The sequence below is a fragment of the Falco biarmicus genome, chromosome W (genome assembly GCF_023638135.1).
Source record: "Falco biarmicus isolate bFalBia1 chromosome W, bFalBia1.pri, whole genome shotgun sequence".
NCBI classification, from domain to species: domain Eukaryota; kingdom Metazoa; phylum Chordata; class Aves; order Falconiformes; family Falconidae; genus Falco; species Falco biarmicus.
In genome coordinates, this window is record NC_079310.1 from 11087809 (window position 1) to 11103580 (window position 15772).

Here is a 15772-nt window from a genome sequence, read left to right on the forward strand (position 1 = left end):
CTTCAGCTAATGTTAGCTGAGTCTTGAGGCTCTCATTGAAAAGCAGGGCTGGTAGCATCCTCAAGCACCGCATCTAATCCATCCTTCTATTCCAAAGCATGATCACCACTCCCTTGCATTATAAACACTTAAGCAAAGCATTTTTGATCTGCTCTTAAAAGCCTTTAGTGATTAAGATTCCTTAATTGTCAGGCTATGACCTCCAGTGCCTTACAATGGCTTTGTTAAATCATTCTCTGATGTCTACCCAGCTATGTTCTGACGCCTTCCAAGATCATGACTTCTCTCCCCTTTCTACAACAGGAAAGATCAGGTTATGCTCTTGCCCCTTCCAGATTCAAAGATCACTCCCTTGCCTTCTTTCCGTGCTTTTTGTGGTAAGCAGTAGCTCTACCTGTAGTCATCCTTGCACTACTACACCTCTTCCAGATTTCACATCTGTTACCTCTGTGGTATTTTCCCCTTAGCCAGTTCAGCCCACATGTACCAAAGATGGCTTGTCTACTCACTTTTGCCATCTTGATTTCTAGCCCAGAAGGAACTGAAGATAAAAAAACCATGAAACTAAGGCAACTAACCCTTTCCTAGAGTCTTGATTTAAAAACTAGAAACTAAACAGCAACTCCCTCTTGCATACGGGCTCCTTCCTCTGAGCTCCCCAGTTCAAGAGAGACGGGGAACTACTGGAGAGGGGCCAATAGAGGCTACCAAGATGAGGGGACTGGGGCATCTCCCTGATGAGGAAAGGCTGAGGGATCTGGGACTGTTTATTCTGGAGAGCAGAAGACTGAGAGGGGATCTCATCAATATGTACAAATATCTTAAGGGCAAGTGCCAAGAGGACAGGGCCGAGCTCTGTTCAGTGGTGCCCAGCGACAGGATAAGAAGCAACAGGTACAAACTGAAACACATGAAGTTCCTTCTAATACAAGAACTTTTTTACTTTGAGGGCAGCAGAGCTGGAACCTGGAACAGGCTGCCCAGAGAGGCTGTGGAGTCTCCTTCTATGGAGACACCCAAACCCCACCTGGACGCAACTGTGCAACCTGCTCTAGGAGAACCTGCCTTAGAAGGGGGATGGACTAGATGATCTCCAGAGGGCTCTTCCAACCCTGACCGTTCTGTGATTCTGTATGGAAGATGAGGCTGAAGATTGTCATGAGCATGGCTGTCTGAACATCCTTCCATTCTTCCCCATCAGAAGAAATGGTGAAGAAGGTCACAAGGTGAGGAGGCTGTGGACTTTACCAATGTCAGTATCATCCTGAGCTTGCAGCTTTTAGAAATCACAGCTACTCCCTAAGCAGAATCACAGATCTCATAATCCTATTGCTTCAAGGGGGGGGAACATGAAGCAAAAAAAAGAATCTCTTTTCCTGTGGACCACTGAAATCCATTTCTGCAATGATGTAACAGCTCCTGGGGAAAGGCACACCACGCTAAAATATGACCATAATCTTTTGTAACTCTTAATTGCAAACAGACGTAGCTACAAATTGCCATCTAGAGCACAACTGCTATTTGTCTGCATGCTGCATGGTACTAACAGGCCCTAGTCCCTGCTTGATGTTTTCAGGTGCTGCCACCTGTAGAGGGATTTTTAAAGGACCGAGGACATATGTTACCATTGTCCGGGTTGGACAACCCAGGCCTGTTAGTTGAAACTGCAGAGCAACTTCAAATTGTCCTTGGAACAAGCAGTGGGAGAAAGAAGACAAGCTATGCACAAACAAGAAGCCAGGTGCAGAGCAAGTCCTGGGAACCACGGAATCAGCACACTCTCATCGGCACACTCTGATCAGGCGCCTGCAGCATGCTCACCAATCAGCGACATGGACGCCCGCATGAACAGAAACTTTTATCCAATCACCTGTGTGTAAAGTCGTGTGAGCGGTTGGTTTAAGTTATAAATATGACCTGTTTGTTTAATAAAGTGAGCACGGCATGTAGCCATATTGGTGTGATTGTCGTGACTTGGCTGACTCTCCACGGGGGACCCTCTTCGTCTGGCGCCCGAACAGGGACCCATTTATTCACTTAAATACGGTTCGCTTCAATGCGGTTTAGTTTAAATGCTGTTTTCTTAAATGCGGAAGTCTCCGTGCATCGGACCCGAAGGGAAGTTGTCCGATTAGGGAGCTGGAGGTCGGAGGCGGGCGGAATCTGGAAGGCGAAAAGCGGAGTCCAGAGTTCGGTGCAGAGCTGCAGATCGCACCTCCACCGGAGGTAAGACTGCGATGAATAAAACGCGGCAGGGCTCTCCGCTGATTTCCTCTCTGAGAGAGGGGAGGGCACTAACGAAGACCGCAATGAATGTGGCAGGGCTCTCTGCTGATATCCTTTCTGTGAGAGGGGGGAGCTCTCAGGAAGACCGCGATGGAATTAGATACAGCAATTAAACTTTTAACTAATATCCTCTTTAAGAGAGGGGAGAGCACTAAAGAAACAGAAGTGGAGGCTTTAGTTTGCTGGGCACGAAAAATGGATAAGATTCCCGAGCCCGCGTTATTGTTTTTAGTATTACGGAATGGAGATAAGTGGGAAATTGCCTCTGGGATACTACGATCGAGGGAGGTAAAGAAGGAAAAGAAGCTAAAGCGTTAGGAGCTACATGGCAGTCTATAATTAACACTCTGGAAACTATGAAGGCAGAAAAAAAAGTAGCGGCAGCTGCTATAGAAGAGTTGGGAGGAGATGTGGTAGAAAAGCCAATAGAGCAGAAGGGTGATTCACCTAAGCCTTCTCTCTTGGCTACATTTTTTGGCGTTGGGCATACTCGTCCTATGAAGGGTATGTCAGCCTCTGCGTGTTCAACAGTGCAGGAGTTTTTAGATAAGACAGCGGACAAACCGGAAGTTACTCCTCGGGGGTCTGTTGTAACTGAGCCGAAACCAGAAGAGGCTGTTGAGCCTCCCCAGGAAGGAGGAGCAGCGAGTCATGCTGCACCAATTGGAGCTGTGGGTGGAGCAAGACCAAAACGGAGGGTGGCGACAGCTCGTAGGTCAAATCGGGGGGGGGGGCACAAAAGGGCCATCCAATGTCGTATCCTCCTCTTCCTGAAACATCATTGGACGAATTTGAGGAGGAAGGCGGGGAGAAGCTTTGTGATAACAATACAGAGAAATCCTTACAGGAGGTAATAGATAAATTAACAAATCTGGAAAAGCAAGTTGAAATGAACCTGCCTACTACTTCAATACCTGTAGTTCCTCCAGTTAGCCCAACTACCCCTCCGATGCAGAACTCGAGAAAAGATCCAATTCTACAGTGTTGGTCTGGTGTTATTCGTGTTGCTATTTTGGAGGGTGATTGGCAGGTGACCAGCTCATTAGCTTGTCCAGTACTGATTAATAGCCTTGGTGCACAATGGGAGCCGCATGATTGGAAAATATTGCAACAAGCAAAGCAAACGGTTACTACTCATGGCCTGCGTTCAGAGGCTGCACAACAGATCATACAGTTTATTTTCACAGCAGACATTCTTTCACCTGCTGATTGTGTGGGACTTGCTTCCCTATTTTTGACTCCTTCTCAATATTTAATGTTTGAGAGGGAGTGGAAGAGACTAGCTGTAGAGGAAGCAAATAGACATCAAGATCCAGATATAGGAGATCCGCTTTATGGTCTATGGGCAGATATGTTAACTGGGCAGGGACTTTACTACGCAGGTTCAATTGCAGTATCCCATACAAATGCATCAACTTGCTCAAACTTTAGCACATTGAGCCCTTTTGTCTGTGCCAGACAAGAAGAAACCTGCTTCTTATACCACTGTTCGTCAAGGGACAACGGAGTCCTATGGACAATTTGTAGACCGTTTGTCTGCAGCATTAAAGGACAATTCTGATTTACCTGTGGACCTGCAGGAACATTTGTTCTGCACCCTCGCTTTTGAAGGGGCTAACCCAAGAACAAGGGCGATCTTAGCAACACTACCCCAAGGAAGTCCCGTAGATGAAATGTTGATTAGAGCTACTCGAGCCGAACAAAATAACCAAGCGGCTGCCTTTACTGCTGCGTTGAGGGAGCAAGGGCATATAATCGCAGCAGCCTTAACAAATCATATAGGTGGACATCGAAAAGGGAACGATGGTAAATCAGGATTTGGTATTTGTTATCGATGTGGTGAATCTGGGCACATGAGGCGTACTTGTTCAAAGACTGTTTGGGCTCACAAATGTAACTTAGGTACACATGCTACTGCTGTTTGTAAATATAACAGGTCGGGAAACATGCAGCGCAGCGCGACGGGTCTACGCGCGAAGACACAAGTACAGGCCCCAACAATGCAGATGAGAAATGTGGTTTCTTATACCAGCGCGTCCCACCCACCCAGGGGAGCCTCAGGGTGGACGTGGCAACCACAGTAGAAGTAACTTTGAATAATAAAGAAGTGACTTTAATTCCAACTGAAGTAAAAGGACCTTTGTGTAACGTGAATTCTCCATTTGGAGGACTTTTATTGGGGAGATCTTCAATAGGAAGGCAAGGAGGAATTGTTTTACCTGGGATAATTGATGCAGTTTTTATGGGACACGTGCAAGTTATGGCCTATGCCTTACAACCACCTGTTACTATTCCAAAAGGAAGTAAAATTGCTCAAATACTTCCCTATGAAAGCCTTGTTGCGCATCGACAATCTTATGAGCAACTCAGACAACAAGGCCAGCCATCTAAGATGGGAGGAGAAGACGGTTTTGGATCTACCGAACATGAGGTGTGTTTCACATTAGATCTTAATCAAAGACCATATCAGAAGATTCAATTGAAGTAAGGCAGTCAGCAAATTACTCTGGAACCTCTATTAGACTCCGGGGCAGATGTCACCATCATTAATCAACATCTATGGCCCCAGAATTGGGAACTGCAATCTCCAATCACCCAGGTGGTAGGAGTAGGAGGTGCAAAAGTCCCAAAACAGAGTAAAGACTTGATTACATTGCAGTTCGAAGATGGCCAGGCTATTGTAGTTCGGCCATACGTAGTGCAACTCCCACACACATTATCTGGGTTGACTGGACGGGATGTTTTGTCACAATTGGGACTAGTTATGACAACTGATCAGCATTTTGTGCTACGGCCACTGACCGGCAGCCACCCATACTGAAGATTACATGGCTAACAGAAAAGCCAATTTGGGTAGACCAGTGGCCGATAACAGAAGAATGGCTGCGCATTGCTGAGGAATTGGTGCAGGAACAACTGAAAATAGGTCATATTTGACCTTCTACAAGTCCTTGGAATACTCCTATTTTTGTGATACCAAAGAAAACTGGGAAATGGCGACACTTACATGACTTAAGGAAGGTTAATGATCAGATGTTAGTGATGGGAGCATTGCAACCTGGTCTTCCAACTCCTACAATGATCCCTCAGAAATGGCAAAATTGTCGTGATAGACTTGAAAGACGGTTTCTTCACGATTCCCTTACACCCTGATGACACGAAAAGATTTGCATTCACTCTGCCATCAATAAACCGTGCCGTCTGTATTTACAGCCTGCTCAAGAGGGCTTACAAAATTGCTCTTGACCAACCTTATGTCTCTGTAAACTTTGCTGACAGGAAGGCATAGGATGTATTGTAGTAAAAGCTGTACCAGAACAAAAGCCGAGTTCGTTCCAATTATATACGTGTGTGTATATATAGGTATGTTTAAGATTTTAACAAAGACAATCTTGAGGGTCATTAAGAAACACTGACTTTGAACTGAGAACTGGAGCTTTGAACTCACCTTCAGCTTCATATTCTGCAGCCTTCTGCTTCATGTCCTCTATCAGCAAAGAAACATCCCTGTCTCTGGCTTCATTGTATTCTACAAGCTTGTACAAGATATTGACTGTCCTTTCATTCACTTTGTATTGTGGAATAGGCTCACTCCCATATATTTTCTTTAGCCATACAGTAACCTGCCAGCGAAGGGAAAAAAAAGTAAACGCTCAAATGAAATGACACAGAACAGCTGATAGGTGTGAAAAATGTAAAGCACTGCAAGCTCTGCATTCCTGAAGAGTAACTCCTACTACATCAGTTGAAGCATGGGCAGAAAAAAGGGAGACAACTTCCTTTGTCTCTTCTTCAAACACCTTCTATAGTTTAGAAAAACATTTCCCTTTTAATCCCACACATTTCTCTGAACACCTGCTTATCACCAGGTGATAAAATTTTATCTTTTTATTCATATGACCTGTTTGCTACAGACACAGTAACGATCCAAGAAATGTTAATGGCTATTTGGGCAGCTGATAAAAACTGCATTAACCCAGCATGGGATAAAACTGCCCAAACCCTGACCATTGGGAACAGTCTCTACAGGCTAGCAGGAGGGAAAGAGTTACCACAATGTACAGGCATGAGCCTTGCAAAGCACAATTTCTACCACTGAAAAGGTCAGAAGATGTTGGAAGAAGGGTTCACCAGAGTCAAGAAGACGCTCAATATGAGTTATGCATCTTGCTCCACTTTATTAGTTTCTAACACTACTTATATAGAACCGATACACATGCATATTCGTAAAGCAGAAATATAATTGGTTAGTAGTCTCTAAACACGCGCGGTTCTCACACCCCTAATTATCATGACTAAAATAAGCATTCTATCCATGTAGCTAATTGTGTTGCTGTGCTTCAGCCTTGTAGTTTGTTACTCCCTATATTCCCATACTGCTCCCTATCTTTCTTGGCCCTGCACCTGCTTTCCCAGCAGCTGTAGCTTGTTACAGCCACGGCCTGTTGGCACAACATAATTACTTGGTCTCAGGATTCAAGAATAGCTCAAGGCTACCTTTCTTGTTAACTTCAGCACAGCAACTTCAGCACAATTCTGATTACAGGCCTATTCTAATACCAGGCCTGGATTGTGCAGATCTTCAGAGATTCTAAAGCCACGCTTCTGCAGCCATTCTTCTACAATCCCCCCTTTTTCCTTTTGCACAAGTCAGGCCTGATTGGTTATGTTAAAAACTACTCTCTTTAAACAAGAAAAAACACAGCTAAAAACTAAAAGTATTACAATAATGATTATAACAAAGCGTATTCCTTCTGTCAATAATGTCTTTAACCAACCTGTTATGCCCAATCCTCTCAACCATTCATCAAAGGGATTATCATCAGCAAGAATATGCTTCATGTTTCCCTGCAGTTGTGACAACTTCTTGTGCATAGATATGGAATGATCGGAAAGGTTCACACAACACATCCCTTCAAAATCCTCACAACCGTGTCCATGTGCTAATAACAAAAAATCTACTGCAGCTCTATTTTGTAATGTAGCATGCCTAACACTGTCTACGTCAAGCGATAACGAACTTAAAATCTGCAATGCAATATTAAATTGCTTCTCTCCCCAACACGCTAACCTTTGTATATTCTTAGCGTTTAATGCAGTCATTGCTCCTGGCATAAATATGGAGGCTAAGACATTTGTTGTTACAGACTGCAGATCAACTCGGTCATTACATGTTTCATCAAAGGTGCGCAGTGCCCTCCGTGATCTATGAAATTGTGGAGTCATTTTCAATAAGTCTTTCATACGTGGAGCAAACAAAGTTAAACACCCTAAATAACATGGTCCACCGACAGGATTCAAAGGAATCCCTGACCATGCTCTATCTCCACATATCAAAAAGACTCCCGGTGGCAACTGATAGCCCCCTGATACATTTACATGTAAGCCTCCAGCTTTCAGTTCACCCCAATTAGGTGAACCGGTTAAATTTTGAAACCTTGTATCAAACTCCCATTCACCTTGTCGTGCTAGCCACAGTCGCCATGGTTCACCAAACCAAATTACTCCAGTGCCATTTACAGGTTGAAGTGGTGGTACCGTGACCTCGCATTCTGGCATTCCTGTTGTAGTCACGTTAACGTATTTAACGGGCGTAATGCTACCTAATAGCTCTGTTATAAATTGAGACCACAATAGATCATAATCCAATTAAAATTTTTATTAATTATAGCAAGTAGAATATGAGCAAAAACAGCGCTGGACGACAGGGGAGTCTGCGCTCCGCCAACTGCCGTACTGAGCAGTTCAAACAGTCCCTTTTTATACTTTTTTTTTACTTTCGTGTTCATGAAGTAGTGGAGGTGTTGGCCCTTCATTCATATGCACAAGCGGCATCCTGGACACCTGGCGGTGATCTTATCTTTCACAAGCATCCTGGACACCTGGCGGTGATCTTATCTTTTGTTGCCTAATCTTTACATTGGGCTTAACATAAATCTTAATAAACAATACCCTAGTCCATAGTTTCTTACAATTCCCCCTTTTTCTTTTTATCCTATTATTGTTTATTAGACGCTGCTTTCATTCTCGGCACTGTGAACAAACCTTTTTCCACAATCCCAACATTTATCATAACACTCACAAGGTAATACCTCACAATTACAATAGGCAGTTTTCACGTGGCATAACGCATTCGCAACAATCTTCATCCTCATTAATAGATACACTCTTATATTTTGCCCTAGACCTCGTAGTTAAAATAAGCAATTTAGCTATGTCAAACCGTTCTCTAATAAAGTGTAGCGTAATATACAAGGCCCAAATATAAGTCCCAGAATCAACATAATAAGTGGTCCTGCTAAAGCAGACAACAAAGTGGTTAGCCAAGGTGAGATATTAAACCAGTTTTCATACCATGACCTGCCCGCCTCACGATCTTTCTTACGTTGATCTAACCTTTTCCGGAGTTCAGACATAGTGTCCTGGACTACTCCAGTCCTGGGGAAGTTCGGCCATTGTTGCTTTAGTGTCCCATTGTTCTGGTTCTTTTCTCCACAGTTTGTTCCTCCTCTGCCTTGCCTGTCGACTCGGTTGCTTCGAGCCACGGGGTGTACCATCTTCTCGGCAGCAAGGGAATTCTTCAGGAGAACGGCTGCTTCGGGCTTTCTGCCTGTTTACATAGGCTTCCCACTTTGCAGCTTTAATTGCCACCCACATTGTTCCCATTTGTCCGAGTAAATTTGAGTTTCAGTTCTTTTTTATCTGGGGTTACTTTCCACGAAGTTGCAGGGGCTTTCTTAATCCGGGTATGGTGAATCCAAGAATTCTGTCCCTCAACCTTGATTGCAGTGTAGGTGGTGAGTAGGACTTGAAAAGGTCCGGTCCACTGTGGTTCCAGGGTTTTATCTGCAAAACACTTAACGTATACATAGTCTCCTGGTTGTATATCGTGAACAGGTCCATCCAGACCCCTACTGCGTGTTCCCATCACATGCTTCTCAATTCTTATTAGTTGTTTGTTTAGTGCCACCATATAGGAAGTCATTGTTTCTTCACCAATCTGTGAAGACATCCCCTTTTGTACCCCATAGGGTCGTCCATATAAAATTTCAAATGGGCTAAGCCCCTCTTTTGCTCTGGTCTAGTTCGAATTCGTGTAAGAGCTAATGGCAAAGGCTGGGGCCAAGTTAGATTTGTTTCTTGGCCTAACTTGACAATCTGTTGTTTGATTAGATGATTCATCTTTTCCACCTGGCCACTCGATTGTGGTCGGTATGGGGTATGTAATTGCCAATCTATTCCTAGATGGTGGCTGATCTGTTGTACTATTCTGGACACAAAATGTGGTCCTCTATCCAAGGACATTACTGCTGGGACTCCAAACCTAGGTATTGTCTCTTGGAGTAGTATTTTGGTCACTTCCCGGGCTTTAGCAGTTCTGCACGGGAAGGCTTCTGGCCAACCTGAAAAGGTATCTGCTAGTACCAACAAATATCGATACCCCCCTTTTCAAGGAAGTTCCGAGAAATCGATCTGCCAATGTTGCCCTAGAACATTCCCTCTGCTAATGTTCCCTAGTTTTATTTTATTTGCTGTATTGGGATTATTGCGTAAACACATTTCACATTGCTGAGTCACCTGTTTTATTACAGTATACAAGTTTCGCCCTTTCAATTTCTGATTTAGACTTTTATATAAAGTATCAGCTCCCCAATGCGTCTTATTAATAATAGGGCTGTGGTCCATATTAAATTGGATGGTACCACTATACAACCATCCCTTAAATAAGTCCATTTACTTAATTTTATTTTACCATTCATGTCCTGAATTACCTTTAAGTTTTTTTTAGAATAGTTTGGCTCTTGATCTGTACTTACAGTTTGGATTTTACTGTCTGGTATTAAGGATAATTCCTCCTTTCCTACCTCCTCTGTTACTCGTCTGGCCTCATGGTCGGCCAGGCAGTTTCCAATTTCCAAATCAGTGCCTCTATGGGCCACCTTATGTTCTTCCTTCCTGGATGACCCTCTTATAACAGAGGGGGCCATTCCTCACATCAAGGTCTGGCATGGCATATGTTCCCACCGCTCAACGCCTACTGGGTTGCAGCCAGCAGCGGAGCTCAAGATTCTTCTTGGTGGCAAACACCGAGGCCAACCCAGTCTTGCCCTTGACTATGGTAGGAGGCACCTGACCAACCTTATTCCTTGTACTTCATTGTCAATGCAGTTTCATCTGCACATCCCATAACAAGTCACTGTCATGGCAAAACACACAGATTTACATTAGTAGAACTACTACAGAGTGTATTTTATTTCACTTCACTTTTTCTGCCAATATCCCCACAGCCTTGCTGACCAAGGGATATTGTTTTTATCTGAACTGGGCAAGCCTCCCCCTTATCATTTTTACTGTAACAGGTAAAGCATTTTTCACCTTTCCTGGAATTTATTTTCAGATACACCTGGTTAAAAGTTTCTTTTACTTCAGGGAGGTCCTCTTTTCCTCTTTTCTGTTGAATTAAAGATAAGCTCAATATTTCAATTACTTGATCGTATTTAACTTTTAATTTCATTTCCCCTTCTTTAAACGTCTAGATGTTCTAATAAATCTCATGCCAACAAAGATTTTAGTGAATTTGGCATTCTTATTTGGTTTTTTTTTTTTGTTTGGTTTTTTTTTTTTTTTTTACTTTGTACTTTAAAGGTTTCAGGATGTTTTCCTGGTGGCCAGCAGCTCCCACAACTGTAACAAATTTATTTATTTATTTATTTTTTACTGAAGTTTAACAAGTAAGTTGGTTTTGTATTCACTGAAATTCCACCTCATACCCATTCCCTGCCCTAGAGGGGCCGTTACCGGTCCTGTTGTACTGCAAATGCTGCAGCAATTGGGGTGACATTCAGGTCCTTCTGCTCAATCGTCAGCAACAGCAACCCCCTCCTCCTCCCCAGCAGAAGGGTTCGGGGCAGGAGATGCTCTTCCTGCTCTGCAGGTTACACAAACCTGCCTCTGCAGCAGCACTTCTGTTTTAACTCTTTCTTACCCTGAATGCAAATCTGCTACTTGTTGCTTTAAGTCTGTGTTATTACATATCAGGCCTTCGCAGGCAAACAGAAAACACCCTGCCATGCATCCCAGCATGATTCAGTCGCACCTTCGAGGGGGTACGGGGGTTTGTACAAACTCACCCCAACACTTACACACACACGCCTCAGGTTTTACATACATCAGTACAAGTTTTTATATCTTACAACGTGTTTCATTCTGGTTGCTCCACAGAAGGAACCGCAACCTGAACTTTTTAACACAAAAATTTCAACAAGAATATCTTTCTAGTTTAGGTCTCAGTTTTTTCCTATCCTTTTCTAGAGCCACAATCAAAGATCAGGTGATGTTAATCCCACACTCTTTCTAGTGCTAGTACCATAGGATCCCGAGGGGGTACTAATCCACAGTCCTTTTGTCACTCAGGTTTGTCCTGGAGGACAAAGAACATGTCTGCATATGATACTTCATCCCATTTTCCCTCTGTCCTCAGAAACAACATTAATTGCAGGAGAGTGTTATAATCTAACGTTCCTCCCTCCTGAGGCCATTTCACATCACTCTCCAATTTATACAAAGGCCACCACTGATTACAATATTTAACCAATTTCCTTCTATTTTCGGTACTACCATGTCCTAAAATATCACTCCAATGTTTTAATATACAACCCAAGGGCGATTTTTCACAGGGCTTACTCCTTCCATTTCCCATTTTGCAATTTTAATTACTTTGGTTTTTTTTTTTTGGTTTTTTTTTTTTTTTCCGGCCGCCTTAGCCACCCAAGGTCAGAAACGCGGAGAGAGCTTCTTACTCGTTTTGCACTCAAACGCCTGTCTCAAGCACTCTTGCACTCATACTCAGTCAAAATAATTAAGCTATACATGGAAAATCAAAATGCGCATCTCAATCACACCATTCACACTCTCCGGGCAGCCCGCAGTCACACAAGCAGTATGTTATACGGTACCGTGCACTTATGTACAAACTCTTAGGAACACTAACAGTTCACAAAGTATGCATTTCAATGAACAATTGTCAAAAACCAAACAATAAACAAAAACCAATTTTTCCTGGTCTTAAGCAGAGTGTTAAGTTTTCCGCTATTTGCCACGAATTACCAGAATATTAATATTTTTCAACATACATTTCATAACTCCGAGTTTTGAACATATAACAAGACAACACATAGAACAAACAAGACACAGAGCGCTATTTCAGTTGTTACATTCCAGGAACTCCCCAATTCTTAAAACAACCTAAAGGAAGTTTTTAGCTTCCTCTTTTTTTTTTTTTTTGTATGTTAATTAGCTTATCAGTCCTTTGCCTGGAATGTGGTGGTCTTGCAGGTTTGTAGGTGATTCATGTCCTTGTGACCATCCGATCTTCTCCAGCAAGGAGACTTAGCACTCCCTCCCTCTAGATAGCATTGGAATATCTCTCATCCTTTTCTCATTCTCTTTTAAATAGCCCCTTTGTTAGAGAAAGAAGGGCAGGCTTCTCCTCAAAACTGTAGTTGTCTCCTCAGAGCTGTGTGCCTATGTGACCAGACATCGCACCCATGACCAGTCACCATACCCACATTCCTTGAGCAGACATATACAATCACAATCGATGTCCATTGTCGCCATTTCACACTATTTCTCCATATCACTGTTAGCTCTTGATTTTTTTATTTTAATTTCTAATTGCAATTCAACAATTAAATCTCGTCCTAACAGATTAAATTCTGCTTCAGGGACGAGCAAGAGTTCACCCATTCCAAATTTATTTTCAGTTTCGAATACCACATTTTTGATTTTGCTTACTTTAAAGGGTTCTCCTTTTGCCCCAATTACTTGTACTTTTTCAGGGGAAACTTTACATCCCTCAGGTATTTGCTTAATAGTTGATTTTTCAGCCCCAGTGTCTACTAAAAAGGTGAACTCTTGTTTATGGGGACCTATTTTTAATTTTATCAAGGGCTCATGATGACTCCGGTCCCCTAAGATATAGAGCCCCTGACTCTCCTATTTGCCACAAACTGAGTTTTTAGGAGCGCTTACCCTAAAGGGTCGTCTGGATTTACCCCAGAGTACAGCTGAAGGGCTTTCCTCAGTCGTTCCAGCCACTCAGTAGGGCTTTCATCTTTCTTTTGCATTTCATTAAATGCTTTATTGATATTCTGGCCACGGGGTACTGCTTCCCTAATCTCTTGAATTACTATAGTTCTCAGGTCCTGCATATGAGTTCTATGCACTGGATCCTGATTATCCCAATTAGGTCTTTGGAGTGGCCATTTAATATCTGCTTGGGGTTCCTAGGCATGCTGAGCATCCCACAGTCTCATTCCTGCTCGTCATATCTCTTTCCTCGGTAGTAAATAATTGACCAAGGATAGATTACATCTCATCCCAAGTATAAAGGTTTGGTCCAAAAAAACTGATTTAATCTTTCTGCCACTCCGAGTGGGTCCTCAATTAAGTTTCCCATCTCAATTCTTTTAAAATCTCGTAGGTCAGCCGAGTTTAGGGGTACGGAAATATATCCGATCACAGGTTGAGGTCCCCCCATGGGTATTTCCCTTAGGGGGTACATCTGAGCTGCCCCTTTTTGACTTCTAGTTACGCGTCTAGGAAGAGGGGGAGACCCTTGTTCCGACTCTGGTGGGGGAGTGGGCGCTCTGGGGACCTCTGCGGGAGCAGGAGGAGGAATGTAAGGAGGGGGGGTTAGAAGGGTTTCGTCCAACTCTTCCTGCTTTTTCTTTTGTTTAGTTTTTATTTCATTCAGTGGGTAAAGTCTAGCTCCCGGTCTTTCTAGCCACACTTCCGCATATCGACTCTCCTCCGGGTTAAGGGGTTTTTTTATTATTAACCCAGAGGTTTAATTGCTGTCTTACCCAATCTTCTTCTGACCCATAGACTGGCCAAAAGACATTTTTAGAAATTTTCTTCCCTCCCCATATCTTAGTACAATATTCTATCATCTTCTGCTTATCTTTCCCTAGAGTTCCAGGGAAATATCTCCAATTGTCTAAGATATATGCCAGAGGGGTATTCTTAGGTACAGTGGGTACCCTTCCCATGGGAGTCGAAGGCTTGCTGCCCTTTGCCCCCATCTTCTGGAATATCCACAAACATACACTCACTCGTTATATTCCAGGAAACCCAATCCCGCCCGAACGGCAAACCCGCGAACAAACTCGCAATATACTTACGCGTCCTGCGTCTTCGTCCGGACTCCCGTGCACAGAATTTTTATGGGATTTTACCGGTTTCTCCTTTGCTCATTATTCTAGAATTTAGGTTCGTCGGTAAGGTTGGAGTAAGCTGTTGGTCGCGGGGCTGCGAAATGTTGCGGGGTGCCTCCCCGGAGGACCAAAGCCCACCGTTCCTTATCCGAGTCACGGCAACAGAATTGTTATAAATTGAGACCACAATAGAACATAATCCAATTAAAATTTTTATTAATTATAGCAAGTAGAATATGAGCAAAACCAGCGCTGGACAACAGGGGAGTCTGCGCTCCGCCAACTGCCGTACTGAGCAGTTCAAACAGTCCCTTTTTATACTTTTTTTTTACTTTCGTGTTCATGAAGTAGTGGAGGTGTTGGCCCTTCATTCATATGCACAAGCGGCATCCTGGACACCTGGCGGTGATCTTATCTTTCACAAGCATCCTGGACACCTGGCGGTGATCTTATCTTTTGTTGCCTAATCTTTACATTGGGCTTAACATAAATCTTAATAAACAATACCCTAGTCCATAGTTTCTTACAGCTCTAACTCCTGCAATGGCAAATGATATAGTCGATTCAAATTCTCAATAACCGTCTTCTGCCACGCTGCATTACGCATAGAAGGCCAAACAAATTGCCCATTTGGAGTCATACATGTACCATTCTGATTGGAAGTCAGATCCACTGCTTTAACATTCCAAAAACCATCAAAATTTGTTTCATTCTCTTGCAGGGGAATACCAATTAAACAAGTTCTAAAAAGGTTGTCTGCCTGTTGCAGACTTAAACAAAAGTCTGTTACCCCCTGATATTTGCCCATGTCACCCATATGTTTGTTCTAGGCAATATGTCAAAAATACTTTGGCCAATGGGTAAAAAATTCATCAAGACCGTAAACCAAGACCACCACTTAAACATGTTTAGTCTTACAATTTCCACCTTTGTTTTTTTTTTTTTCATTCCACCCCACAAATCTGTGCTTTCACGGATTCTGATGATGTATGCTGTCTCCAATCAGCATGGTATTACACTAGTCGTATGCTTTCTCTTGCTTCATGCCCGGTTACTAATCAAACACATACACTCTTTACATCATTAACATTTAAGCTTTGGCTTACAGAACCGTTTTACCCCACATAGCATACATTGGCACAATACCCGCGGGTTACATCCCTTACAACATAGACAGTTTATTCTGTCTGCTCGCTCTGAGTCTTCTCTTCCGTCTTCTGATCTTGACATACAGGTCGCACAAAGTTGCTAGGGACCCATATAGGTCCTTT